This window comes from Limulus polyphemus, unplaced genomic scaffold, assembly GCF_000517525.1.
Source record: "Limulus polyphemus unplaced genomic scaffold, Limulus_polyphemus-2.1.2 Scaffold9931, whole genome shotgun sequence".
Lineage (NCBI taxonomy): Eukaryota > Metazoa > Arthropoda > Merostomata > Xiphosura > Limulidae > Limulus > Limulus polyphemus.
In genome coordinates, this window is record NW_013675541.1 from 5021 (window position 1) to 20066 (window position 15046).

Below are 15046 nucleotides of genomic sequence, written 5' to 3' on the forward strand. Positions count from 1 at the left end.
TATATATATATATATATATGTATGTGGCACTTATTTTGAAACACGTGTTTCCGTTCATAGTTGCTGCTAGTTTCCATAGTAACGTCGACATGAATAGAATGGTTAGACAGATCATTGTAATGTAATGTGAATTTAATCTCTAAATTGTGTGTGTTATCTCCTATATTGTGTGTGTTAGATCCTATATTATGTGCTATTTCCTATATCATGTGTGTTATCTCCGCTTTTAATGAACCCTAAATTGAATACCTTTTAAGCTTGACGGCCTGGTGACTAGGGCCCTCGCAATCTGAGGGTCGTGGGTTCAAACCCTATCCTTGAGCATGTTAGCCCTTTCAGCCGTGGGGGGCGTTAGAATGTGCAATCAATCCCCCTATTGGTAGATGGTTACTGCCTTTTCTGTAATCTATAACTTCAAAAATTATGGATGCCTAGCGTAGATAGCCCTCGAGTCACTATTCTTTTACCAACCAATAGAGGGATTCACCGTAACAATATATCGCCATGCCAAGCCTCTTGTTCGATGAACTTTGAACTTATCTTTACAATCAATTGAGCTCCTCTCACTGATGCTATAATTTATTTTTTTAAACTTTCCACTTCTACTTATGTGAAAAACCTAAACAATACACTTGCTTCTTACAATATGCCTAGTTTCCACAATAGGTGGCGCTGTAGCTCAGTTTGATTTCTCTTTATTTTTTTCTATTAATAGGCTGAAAATATCGTTAACAGCAAGGGTACCCAAATGTTAAACCAGTACATTCTAATCTTTAAAGTCATAACGTAGAATAAGTGTATTTGGTTAACTATACTAATGTTTAGTTACTCTCTAAGTAGGTAGCTTGTTCAGATCAGAAGTTAACATCAATAGGTTGATCTCAAACGAGCGAATCCTATAAAACATACATGGGTGTTGAAGTAGATTAGAAACCAGTCGTGATTAAATCTGCAACAAAAAAATTATAATTTTAGGGTTACTGTGTGAACCAGGTGAAGTGCCGGGTCGTCTTCTCTTCTTGTTATTATATATACTTGAAAGATTTGCACAAAAATTACTTTTATTATTTATCCATTTTCTGACAGGATTAAACTCACTGACAGATCTAGTTATCTTTGTTTATATCTATGAAAATGTTCACTATATGTCACGAGAAGAGAGTGTCAAGTATAGGAAATCACTTTGTACAAATCACGTGTTACATGACACGTCAAATTTTCTCGTATACTGACATGTTTACCGAGTTTTATCTTCAGTATAGGTGTGAAATGGACTGATCTACGTTCCTTGGCTAACATTTCAGATTAACAAGGTAAATATCAACTGTGAAAACAAGATAACGAGACCCGTAACAACAGACTGAAATTAGGTAACTGATAATTTTCCGTGTATTAATTGACTTTCATGTCACTCAGCACCATAGTTACTGAGCTGTTTCTAATCGCATTTCTAAAAACCTACCCCTCTCTTTACCATAAACTATTTAGACTTCTCATATCGGTAGTCGACACATATAAACACACTGATATTCGTTAGTTCTATGTGTACCTCCCTTCATCATAAAACTTTCAAAGTCAAATCAATCTTTTTCTCAACTGTTAACTTGAATCTTTTTTCTTTATGCTGAACAGCGGGATACTATGAATGTGTTTTCTGTATTGTTAAGTTTTGGATTGTAACTGTAACGCAAGGTTTCTATGAAAATATTCTCTGAATCATAATCCACACATTCTCACTCTACCCTGTCACTTCACATGGAACATATACTTCACCTGTTTTAGAATACTGGTTGTGTGTTAGTTGTTACAAGCACACGAGGGGTAATAATGAGTAATATTTGTTACAAAACAAACAACGGTAGTAATAGTGAGTATTATCTGTTACAAACAAGGGGGTAATAATGAGTATTATTTGTTACAAACAAGGGGGGTAATAATGAGTATTATTTGTTACAAGCAAACGAGGGGTAATAATGAGTTTTATTTGTTACAAACAAACGAGGGGTAATAATGAGTATTATTTGTTACAAAACAAACAACGGTAGTAATAATGAGTATTATTTGTTACAAACGAACAAGGGTAGTAATAGTGAGTCAGCTCTGATTATTCACTCGTTGCTTAATACAAAATTCCAAAAGTGTTCAAAGCAATGGTCACATGTAGCTTAGATATAACCACTTGTATAGTTTTTAACAAACAAACTGTTAAATGACATGAAATGAAAAGTATTACATAGGGTCTTATAAACGTTGTATATTAGTGAGCAGATGTGTCCTGATACGACACGCCATTGTAACGTTGTTGGTGGCCTAACGTGACACGTCAGAACGACCGAGTCAGTGACCTGATGCATCAAGTCAGTGTGACTGTTTCAGTGATCTGATACATTAAGTAAGTGTAATTGAGTCAGTGGCCTGATACATTAAGTCAGTGTGACTGTTTCAGTGGCTTGATGCATTAAGTCAGTGTGAGAGTTTCTGTGGCTTGATGCATCAAGTCAGTGTGACTGTTTCAGTGACCTGATGCATCAAGTTAGTGTGACTGTGTCAGTGACCTGATGCATCAAGTCAGTGTGACTGTTTCAGTGGCTTGATGCATTAAGTCAGTGTGGGTGTTTCTGTGGCCTGATGCAACAAGTCAGTGTGACTGTGTCACTGCTCTAATAATCGACATAGCTTAACAAATTAAAACAATATAAAAATTCTGAGCACCCTTAAAGCCAAAATCTAATTTTCAGAAATGTAGCATACAGTGCACAAACGCATTGACAGATTTTAGGTCCAAACTCTCTTTCATTCGTCAACGAACCGAAAAAGCGTTCACTTCGGTAGAGGTTTTTTCTTGCATTCAATAATATGACAAGGAACGGTGGCATCCAGCAGGAAAAAATTCCACGGCTACTTAGCGAACCTGAGAACTCTGTTGAGCTGGATGCACCAATTGCATCGAAACCCAAACATTGTTGCTGACAATGCTTTGCAGTGAGTCTCCTTTCCTTAACAACAAACGCGGTGTTATTTTTCCTTATTGAACTCGCACATGGAATGACAAAAGTTATTTGTAAACGGCCTACCAGACAATCATAATACGTATACGCTCTCATCAAAGGGATTAGACTGACTGCACATGTTATATTTATTCTTCACTATCTTTAGGGGAATTACTTTTGAATTATTTCAACGGTCATCTGACAGTATACCATAATGCATTACACGCAATAACGTACAAGATACGCTGTAAGATATAAAACCGACCTCCCCCTACGTTACGCAATTCTTGGATTCCCCTCTATAAATACATTGATTTTTGGGCTTTTTTGTTAGACGATGCAGGATCAGTTGCAAAATAAACAGAGCAATTTTACCCCCCCCCCTCTCCCCACCTACTGTACATTATTCTTAATTATTATTTTCAAACGGAAAGCTGTGTAATTCAACTATTAAAACTTCTCAACCAAATAGTGTACGCATCTAGAATAAAAAAGTGCTAAAGATGGGATAGATAGATTGGACAAAGTGTCTTCTTCTGTTACATATACGTATTTGATGGTAGGTTTCTTCTATACAGGTTTCAAACCGAAGTTTCTATGCGAAGACCACATTTGTTGGCGTGTAAACACGTACACAAGAGAAGCACGTTGAATGTATACATTTCCTTCGTTCTAGTTACTGTACGTTAGTCTCGTGATGACTTTTGCACGTGCACGATAGTTTTCCTGCTGTTTAGACACAAATACAGAGGTGATGACTATGGTGTGTTTCGCTGGCGAAACGACAAATGGTTAAAAATAGTGATTAGACTTGTGATTCAATAACGTTTCTGATGCTCACTTGCATGTTTACAAACTAAAACGTTCGTATTTATTAAAAATACAAGAAACTATAATACGGAAGTACAAGACAAAACGTTTACGTACAAGAATACTTTGATCACTAGTCGTAGTAACCATTAGTACGAAACCGTATATTCAGTGGCGGAGTCGAGAAGAATCGCCGATCCCTCACTTCATGTTCAGGGGGAGCATCGCCCCCATATCTCAAATACTTATTATGGTGGAGTCGAGAAGGATCGCCGATCCCTCACTTCATGTTCAGGGGGAGCATCGCCCCCATATCTCAAATACTTATTATGGTGGAGTCGAGAAGGATCGCCGATCCCTCACTTCATGTTCAGAGGGAGCGTCGCCCCCCATATCTCAAATACTTATTATGGTGGAGTCGAGAAGGATCGACGATCCCTCACTTCATGTTCAGGGGGAGCGTCGCCCCCATATCTCAAATACTTATTATTTTCCATGTTGTTTTCTTATACACTCAAATGAAGATCGATGGTACCTTAGTCATGTTTGTAATATGGAACGTTGTATTTTTAGTTGTCTGACCTTCCATACATTGGTGCTTTACAATAATATACCTCAAACAATGAGTTTCAAGGTAGCCATAAACTGTTGCTTTACAATACTATACCTCAAACAATAACTTTCTTAGTAAACACGGTAGTCATACACTGTTGCTTTACAATAATATACCTCAAACAATAACTTTCTTAGTAAACACGGTAGCCATAAACTGTTGCTTTACAATACTATACCTCAAACAATAACTTTCTTAGTAAACACGGTAGCCATAAACTGTTGCTTTACAATACTATACCTCAAACAATAACTTTCTTAGTAAACACGGTAGTCATACACTGTTGCTTTACAATACTATACCTCAAACAATGACTTTCTTAGTAAACACGTTAGCTATATGAAATAACCAGTTTGATCGCGATGACCCCTCACTTCTGAACTTAACACTATATTTTGCCAGACACACAGTTTGTGGTAAAAAATAGTGTTAGTAACAGATGACCGCATATAGGTATATATATATATAATGTATATTTTATTGAATTATCCCCGTCAACAAAAGAAATAATATCCTATTGCTTCTAATCCTGTATCAAAGATAAACAAAATGTTTACAAATACATGAACTGAAAGAATTTCTCCCGTCAATAAAAACCCTTCGATGAAAATCCAGAATATCATTACTAATTATGGATTTTTTTTACTGTTTTCATTACCGTTTGTCTGCCTGTGACTATATCCTCGTGTACGCTAGCTTTGTACGGTGAATAAGAACCGAGTACAGCCTGCTAGCATGCCGGGCTGCATATTGGAATGTCCAAGGTTCGAGCCGTGACGCGATATGCTGCTGAACACACTTGATAATTTTAACTGTGAGAACTTCTAACCGTGAAAGTAAATCCCACTATTGGATTAAGAGTAGTCGTGTAGGCGACGGGTGCTGCTGACTGGTTGTCCTCCGCTTGCTAAGCAGTTCTAAATTAGCAGTGAAATTAGCCCGAAAACGTAGAGCTTTCTAAGCCTAGCTGTTTAACCCATGTGTCGCTCAGGTTGAAAATACCAAAAGACGAAGGTGAAATTAAGTTAGGCGTATTGTGAAAATCATGAAAATACATGCAGGTTAATAGAAAACCAATTTCTTGTGGGATCAGCAGTGAAGAAGAAACTAATTTTAGTAACAAAATCTACCAATAAAAATTAAATACGCGAAAGTAGGCAAATGATCAGAATGTAGATCAGCAAGAATAACCGATTTTTGTTTTATTATTCTCGCTTCAATAATTCAGAAACAGAATAGGTTGTTTAACGACGAGTAACCCACTTTTAGAAAATAAAGTTTGAGACGTCTTGAATGGGTAGTAAGAGAAACTTTATTATAAATGTACAACGTTTCCACAAGTTTGTCGGAACGTTGTACAATTGTAATAAAATTCAAGACGTCTCAAAACTTTAAATCAGTTATTTCTTACATCCATATAATGCTTTGTTACTATAGCAACTGAAATTTCTGAGTTTATATAGTAGGTTTATAAATCTAACAATTAATTTGTTTGTTTTAATGTGGTAGATATTTACTTTTGTGAGCTATTTTGTTTCTCTTAAGCGGTTGCTCTGTCTGAGGGGTAGTTAAGTGAACATTACACTACAAAATTTCAATCCCTGGGCACAACATGCTATTTTTATTACTAACCCTCACACAGTATTACATCGCTCAAACTTGGAATATAGCATCAACCGACGAACACACACCCGAGGCCAAGTTCTATTACTACGAACTAGATGCTTGTTACTGACTAGGGGGCGTGTTAATCGCTGGACACTTCTTACCAAACCTCCCCCTTTTTCTCTCCCGTTTCCCTCTATCCCACAGTAAGCATACTGTGCTCACCACCTGCCAGAGCATAACGCTCAGTTGCTCTTGTGTCGAATGTGGAGATGAACGAATAATTTCCTACCGAATCTTCTGTCACTGTTGATTACAATCATATCGTTAAAGTTGAACCTCACTCATCCCTATCTACTTCCCTTGTTCGGATTTTTTTTTGACATTCAAATATCCCGTCTAGTGTCTCCGAAATGTGTAAATATTTTCGTCTTGGTGAAGGAGATCAGCTCTGTCTATTGCTCTGATCTGTGTAGGTTTGGTCAGAAAGAAACGGACTCTACAGAGAAGATCTTTATTGATCGGTTTCCTAATCGAATTCTTTAAGCAAACACACCTCTGATCAGATTAGACCGCAGTTGCCATGACGATAGGTTTCTCCCAAGTAGGGAAGGTCCATCAACGACAACCAGGTTTCACGTCAGCTTAAATTCAAACTTGCTGAGGCCCAGGTCAGTGACATGTCATATTCTACTGCCAATTGTTTAAATTTGTTTTTAATATAAAAAACGTCCATTAACACTTGTAAAACTAATGAATTTTCTGTTACCTTATACCGTAATATTAGACTTCATTAAATATGTAAAAACGATCAATATTCTATTAACTGTGTACAAATTGACTTTACCAGTGTCAATAAAACCACTTAGTTGAGAGACAGTATCCGGCAATAATATTTTAACCAGATGTATGAAAACTCAACAAAACTAACTCCTGTAAAACCATATGGATGGAAAACAGTATCCGGCAATAATATTTTAAACAGATGCATGTAAAGAAAAGTTAGCTAACCTCTGTAAAACCCACATGTGTGGAAAACAGTATCCGGTAATAATCTTTTAAACAGATGTATGTAAACTCAACAAAACTAAACTTTGTAAAAACCATATGGGTGGAAAACAGTATCCGGTAATAATCTTTTAAACAGATGTATGTAAACTCAACAAAACTAAACTCTGTAAAAACCATAAGGGTGGAAAACAGTATCCGGTAATAATCTTTTAAACAGATGTATGTAAACTCAACAAAACTAACCTCTGTAAAAACCACATGGGTTTATTACCGGATACTGTTTTCCTCTTTTAAACAGATGTATGTAAACTCTGTAAAAACCATATGGGTGGAAAACAGTATCCGGTAATAATCTTTTAAACAGATGTATGTAAACTCAACAAAACTAAACTCTGTAAAAACCATATGGGTGGAAAACAGTATCCGGTAATAATCTTTTAAACAGATGTATGTAAACTCAATTGTACTGACTTTAGAAAGCCGTTCATTTGAAAGATGTTCTAGCCAACAATGAACAAAACATTAACGATTAATCAAATTCAATAAGTCTGTACAATACCGAATGTGATTTAGCGTTTGTATGAAACTGGTTATGATAATATTTAGATAATATTAATAGATATAATAATAATGTGTACGCAGTCCGTTGTACAGTAACTCGTCAATGTTGCTCGGTCCCCCCCCCTTCCGCACATGTTAATTACATGTTTGTTGTTTATTCACAAAGTCAGAAATGAATGTATTATTGTGGTTATTTAATCATACAAGTACCGACATGTTGACTTAATATAATAATTTAGTCAATTCTAAATGGATTTTAAATTTGAAAAAGGTGATTTACGTATTCAGTCATATCCAAGTATTTAATACCTCGTGGCTCATTACTCTGTTTCATTAATCTTATTAGGCTTAATCTAATCAAAACAAAGCATCAATGTTGCTATTATTCTAATCAAATAAATGATATTGGTTGAGATTTCGACAGAGATTCAGAGTTAGTCAGTTGTCACAGCTGCGTTGTATCAGCCTGTTAAGACATTAGTCTGCACGTGCTTATCGACTACCCCCTCCCCCTTTTTCCCTCTCACCCACAACTCGAAAAAGTATGTAGCACACCATTTCCTGGCCCCGATGCCGCAAACATAATCTATCATTTAGTCGGAGGCACGCGCTAATTTGTAACTTCTGATAGGCTCTACATGTGTGATTAAGTCAGAACTTTCGTGTTCTATTTCCAGAAACTTGGGGGTCATCCTTAAAACCGTGAGTAAAATTCATTATTTAATTTTTACTGGTATTTTAAATCCGGTTTTCCTTTCTTGACGGTTGAATATTTTTAATTATGTTGCTTTTATCGAGCCAGGCGGATTTTAATAGATACGCTGGCATCAAGTTGTAAGTCTGTCTCAGACAAATAACGATGATGGAGTTCAATTATATAAGTAGTTAGTACGCATGCCGTTAGATGTCGCTTAATGTCATCTCTCTGTTTCTCTTTCTTCTTTTTTTTTTTGAACTGGTTGTTGCTTATTTGTTCGAAATGCTTGAGGGAGCGGTGGCACCCTCCTGACAAGAGGTGATGGCTAATTCTCCTCCCCTCACGCGGGTGGCTGAGGTCAATAAGGGCGCGACAAAAAGTTTTTCTTACAAGAAGGAGCGCGTTCTCAGACGTTCTTCTATATTTTGTTCAACATGGTATTATTATTCAGACGCTTCAACCAATGAAAGACACTGTTACGGACTTCTTATATTTCTGTTTGTTATAGACTCTTTATCTTTATTCGTTGATTAATAGGATGTACTTCTTATATAATAATGCCGGATACGCTAGTACATTACACCATTCTTATTTCCATCCGATTTCTCCAGGAGGGATTTATTTCTCATATTACTATGTTCTAACAGTAATTTGAATAGTTCCTTTCCTTGTGCTGTCCACGTTTGGATGATATTTAGATGTGGATAGTCAATATAAAACTTTGATTGGTTATTCAACGAACTTTATCTCGTCCGCTTGGGCAGGTCCATTATCTAAACAAAGTGTATTGTTCTCGAGAACGATCGATCTAACCACTGTGGTGAGGGAAAGTTGAATAATGTGCCGTTCCTGCGATGTTAGCTCACCCTGTACGTCAGAGTATCGATCTGGAAAGGACCGAGCCGGTCCTTAGATTAGCAGTGAAAGATTGATAGTCGCCGAGAGCGAAACATGAATAGTCCGCTTGATTGCTTCGGACACATGGGACTAAAAACCTGAGACTTTACTGCAGCGTCCAAACACTTGTAGTTCGCGCGTTCCTTTTTGTTCGAGTGTGCATTTGTTGTTCCCGTGAGTTGAGCCCCTCCCCCCCCCTCAAATAACTGTAGCTTTACGGTAACCTGGTTAAACTTCACCAGGGCACTCGCCGTACCAGATGGTTGTTTATGAGGTGTAATCCCCTTCTATATCCTTTTTTTTTCTCTCTCGTTTTTTGTGATAAATCAATCCAGACAATACTCGTGTTACACCGCATCATCTAGCTGTGATAAAAATGCTAATTCATACTGAATTCTTAGTTCACAAAATTTTACGTCATTTACAGCAATAAATCCTTTTAATTTAAGTAGACACGCCTCAGTATATACATCTGTCTGTCCGTTTATCAATTTGAGACAAATGGTGATAATTCTCTTCCTTTATCCAAACTTCTGTTCCTCTGTCTTCTCCGACAGAAGAAGACTTCCTATATATGTTTCAAACAATAGATTGTTTGTTTGTTTGTTTTTGGGCTACTCTTTCACCAACGAATAGTGGGATTGACCGTAACATTATAACGCCCCCACGGCTGAAAGGGCGAGCATGTTTGGTGTGACGGGGATTCGAACCCGCGACCCTCAGATTGCGAGTCGAGCGCCCTAACCACCTGGCCATGCCGGGCCGAAACAATAGATCCTCAGAATGGAAAACCAGATCCAACGCGATCGAGTTAGATAACAGAATGACCACATTTCGGTAATAACAGATGGTGGTGGTCCAACTTGCACTGAAGTAAAGTTCATATTTCTTTTTTTTTAGATTGTTCAGTATAATCTTCTGCTTCTGGATTAGTGTCTTTATTATACAAACAATATTTGTATTTCACACTCTCTGCTCTGTTTCTGGATTATGCCTTTCGTGTACGCCTATATTCTAATTCTGAATACAGTCGAGCACACAAGAATTAAACTCCATGTAGAAAGAGTAAAAAAAGAAGAAGAAGCTGACAAACTCGGTCTAGCCATAATACAACCCAACACAAACCGTCTCGGCTCTTGTCGTTGGAGTAACGTAAGCACGTGACGTCCTACAGAGGCGCGAAACACGACGCCCTCCCTTAGTGCGGTTCAAGGCTGCGACGTTAATAGAAGGGCGAGCCAAGGTGCGATCTTTCATTAGTTTCTGTTGCTTACTACAACAGCTTTGTACGTTTCTATAGCATGAACGTACGCCCACATACCCTGGTAAACCCCCGTCGTCTTGGCGATAGTAGTAGCTGACCGTGTTTCCAACTCTCTTGAACTAGCTTCGATGGTTGTGGTCATCTCTCCAGTGGAGATCACAATGTGAGCAAAGTTATCTCGGAGAACACTGATTTTAATCCAGTAAAGTTCGTCATAACTCGTGTCAATGGATCTCTGTGTAATGATTTCTGTGTACAATAAGTGATATATTATTATTCCACTGTCGTGCGAGATAAAAACAAAGTTTCTACTATTCACTATTTCTTACTTTCTCGCCACACATGAAAAATTAAAACAGTTGTTTAATTTGTAACGGTTCGAGTATGTTCTTTCTAATGTACTCGGCCACGATGTTTGAATCAGAGGCTCGAGTACTTTATTTATCTTTCTTTACGTACGGGTGCGGATGGGTCCTGTGGTAGAGTTTTGGAGCTGGCGAGTCGGGTTCTATTCTATGCGATACCGTAAAATATTCCCCGCATTTTAAGCTGTGAATGCGTTATAAGAGTGGCAGCAAATCCCTTAGCGTGGTCAGTAGTTAATAGAGTGCTATTAATTGAATACCGTCCCTCTGGTCAGTAGTTAATAGAGTGCTATTAATTGAATACCGTCCCTCTGGTCAGTAGTTAATAGAGTGCTATTAATTGGCTACCGCCCCTCTGGTCAGTAGTTAATAGACGGTATTCAATTAATAGCACTCTATTAACTACTGACCAGAGGGACGGTATTCAGTTAATAGCACTCTATTAACTACTGACCAGAGGGACGGTATTCAATTATTAGCACTCTATTAACTACTGACCAGAGGGACGGTATTCAGTTAATAGCACAATTAATAGCACTCTATTAACTACTGACCAGAGGGACGGTAGCCAATTAATAGTACTCTATTAACTACTGACCAGAAGGACTACCGTCCCTCTGGTCAGTAGTTAATAGAGTGACTATTAATTGACCGTCCCTCTGGTCAGTAGTTAATAGAGTACTATTAATTGGCTACCGTCCCTCTGGTCAGTTTCCAAATCAGGGACAGTCTCAGTATTTTACTATGAATACGTGTGTATTAAGGACGATAAATATGAGTGAAAATTGACAATAATAAGATCTTGTTCACGTGACCCGCGGTTCTGTATATAAACACATTGTGCCACATGAAATAGCTGAACCAAATAAAGTGGTCTGTAAAAATGTTACGACCGAAGCTACCTCACGCTAAGTGATGGACTTTTGTCAGTATATATAAGCATAGCTACTCTCGTTGGCTGTAGGTCGGCCTGTAGTAACATATCGTGCACATAACCAGAAGCGCTGACCGTCGGGACTGTTGCGTGGATCACTATATAGCTTGCAAATAGTAGTGTGAATCATTAAGAATAAGCTCGCGCACTATTCACAACACTTTCACGCGACAGTTGTAAGAACGATAGATATGAATGAATGTTGTCACGGAAATAGCAGTGCCCTTGGAATACGCCACTGCAGATATACGAGTACGTTATTATAAACGTTGTGCACGTATCGTTCAATAGATGCCTACCTGTGTACGTCAGCTTTCTGCTGTTTAAAGTTGTCCTTATAGACGTGTTTAGTAAACACTATTAAACCTGGTTGTGCGATACGATTTTCGAATTTATTTCTTGATAACTGAACCAGTCCTGTTTTATTAAAGTGATCACTGAAAAAAAACACTACTAACGTTTCAAAGTGGAGCGCTGTAAAATATGCTTATCAGGACTGAGTGTGGTCTAGTAGTTAGCGTGCCGGGCTGTGGATCAATGTGATCATAATTCGTTGGCGTAACAACATCGTTCGAAACATCGTCCAGGCCGTCGGTACATTATAAGAGTAATGATTAAGTCCTACTATTCAATTAGATTTATCCAAGAGTTGGCGGTGGGTGCTGATGATTAGCTGCTTTCCTAGTGTGTCTCTTCAGCCCTAGGGACGACTAGCGATAACAAACACAATGATATTGTGGTTAGGTTAGGTTAGGTTAGTCTCTTAGCTACATCCAGGTCCATATCTTCTCCCCCTTTTCTAGTAGTGGTTGAACCGTTTCTATTAAGATATATATATTATGAAGGGAGGTTGAAATATTTCGTCTAACAGCAAACTTGGGGTTGAACGGAGAGAGAAGTTCTTCTAGTCGGAGTGTAAAAATCATTGATTTACTTGTTTACAGAGCTGTGACGTCACAGCTCGTCACTTTACTTAGTTATTTATGTCTGTTTCTAAAAATAACCTTTTTTCCCCTTTTTTACACGGACATGCTAAACACTACTGTTTGTAAACGTATTTTTTAAATGCACATGATATGTCAGCATGACATATTTATATTGGATATTTAAAAAAATAACTAATTTAGAACCAATAAGAGGGCAATGTCCCCCCCCCCCTTGTAGAACTGTGGTAGTAAAAAAACTTAAGGATCTTACTAAAAAATAAACGCCTCCTTAAATTGGCTGAAAACGTGTCGCTAGTAAGAGCATGATTGTTGTGCAAAGAACATGTACCTAATATTAGGACAATTTCTAGCTTCAACGCTGATTATGGTGTTAAAAGTACAAGTCTGTGGAAGAGTAGTCACCTGTGTTCTCTTTCATCAAAAAGATCAGCTGATAATCAGTTGGGGTTTCAAGTACAAGTGTTGATCTCTTGTTTTCTGATTAAATCTCACAACTGTCGTCTTTTTTTAACGGAAGGTGTAAACTAATTTGCCCGTAGGTGTGTTTTTGCTGACATTACACAATCCTCTTGGGTTCTCCCTTTTCCTAACCCTGAACCACAGAACAGCCTCCGCCTTCCAGCACCAGAGGTCACAATCGCGTCCTCCCTATAGAAACCGGTCTTTCAGTCCAATCACAAAACACTTGCATGTTCGGTGTAGGCGTGGAATAAAAATTACGGCGCACGCGCATAACTGGAAGTCTTCGGCAGCTGCGCACGATTTTAGTAGAGCGCCGCGAAGCGTTTGTATTGTGTACCGAGTGGACGGACAAATTATCGAAATGGTGTTTCTGATAGCGAGTTCACTTAGGTTTACCGATATGATGAAGTACAACATAGGCTTTCAGTTGGTGTTAAGGAAATACTCGAATGGCAATAGATGTACTGAATAAAGAATGACATCCTATGAGGACTATTTTTCAAATACTATCGTTTTCTTCCTGTCTACAGCAGTCGCAGACAGAGTCATAAGGAAACCATTCTTTCTGACGCAGCACAACGCTGCCGCAGCCCCGCTTCATGGGTGGTGATGGGGCCGTGGTTCTTCGGTAGCTGCCCGTTATTGAACATCAGCAGATCGAGATTCGCCCGAGTTATTCTTTTCCTCTTGATATCAAGTAACCTACAAGCGTCAGGTAAGCAACGAATTTGTCCAAATCATCAACAGTAGACTAGAGGAAGCGTCACAGAGTTATATTAAACATAATGTAGATGTCAAAGGTTAGTAATAGAAACTTTGTCGAGTCTCTGGTATTGTTTCATGATATACAATTTGAGGGTAAGTCTAATAAGTGGCATGGTAATTAGTGTTCAACACTCGTGGTTTAGCATTGTACTTTATAGTTGAGCTCGGTTGACTTGTATAGGAACTGTAAATTGTATTACTATATTAATTTTTCTGGGGGGCATGCCCCCAGACCCCCTATACTGATACTTTCAATCTCTCGTTGTAAAATCTACATGTCTAATCGAGCACCCCCACTTCCCAACTCCTTCCTACACCACTGTTTGAGTTTATTTATAAACTTTCATTAAGTTAGGTAGAACAGTTTGCCGAAAAGACCTGAGTGGAGGCTATAAGACTTGCTTATATTCACGGGAAGGCTTTACCTACCGCAGTATAAACATACCACATCCATTTAAAAAAAAAGTCCTATTTTGTTAACGTTTTCATGAATATGATTGAATTATATGAACGTTATTATTCAGAGAGTTTGTCTTTTACAAGTTATAAGTAACTAACGAGATATAGATTTAAGTACTTCTAGACGGAATTCATTTAGTTCGGATTTATATAATCAGCTCATTTCTAAACATATTTACTGTTAAAACAAACGTGACAGTGCTACTGATACCGTTGTTTAGTTATTTCATATTTATTCGTTTTGATAAATTCATCATGGTAGTACTAATATTAAAAACAGTCTAAAGTCAGTCTCCTTATGTAATTTATCAAAACGGATTAAGACTAACCAGATTATTTTACCCTATGTGTAGCCACCATGTTAGTGAGGAGAACAGATTATGTTACCCTATGGGTAACCATCATGTTAGTGAGGAGAACAGATTATTTTACCCTATGGTTAGCCACCATGTTAGTGAGGAGAACAGATTATTTTATCCTATGGGTAGCCATCATGTTAGTGAGGAGAACAGATTATGTTACCCTATGGGTAGCCACCATGTTAGTGAGGAGAACAGATTATGTTACCCTATGGGTAGCCACCATGTTAGTGAGGAGAACAGATTATGTTACCCTATGGGTAGCCACCATGTTAGTGAGGAGAACAGATTATGTTACCCTATGGGT

At 38.0% G+C, this 15046-nt stretch overlaps 1 long non-coding RNA gene across 1 annotated transcript in view; it reads left to right on the plus strand.

Moving 5' to 3' along the window:
- LOC111083513 overlaps positions 1-13865 on the plus strand; it is an 18367-nt gene extending 4502 nt beyond the window's left edge. Inside the window, exons 2-3 of the long non-coding RNA XR_002609087.1 lie at positions 6495-6689; positions 13687-13865. This is a non-coding gene — a long non-coding RNA (uncharacterized LOC111083513). The remainder of the gene's footprint in view (positions 1-6494; positions 6690-13686) is intronic.
- Positions 13866-15046: the final 1181 nt, after the last annotated feature.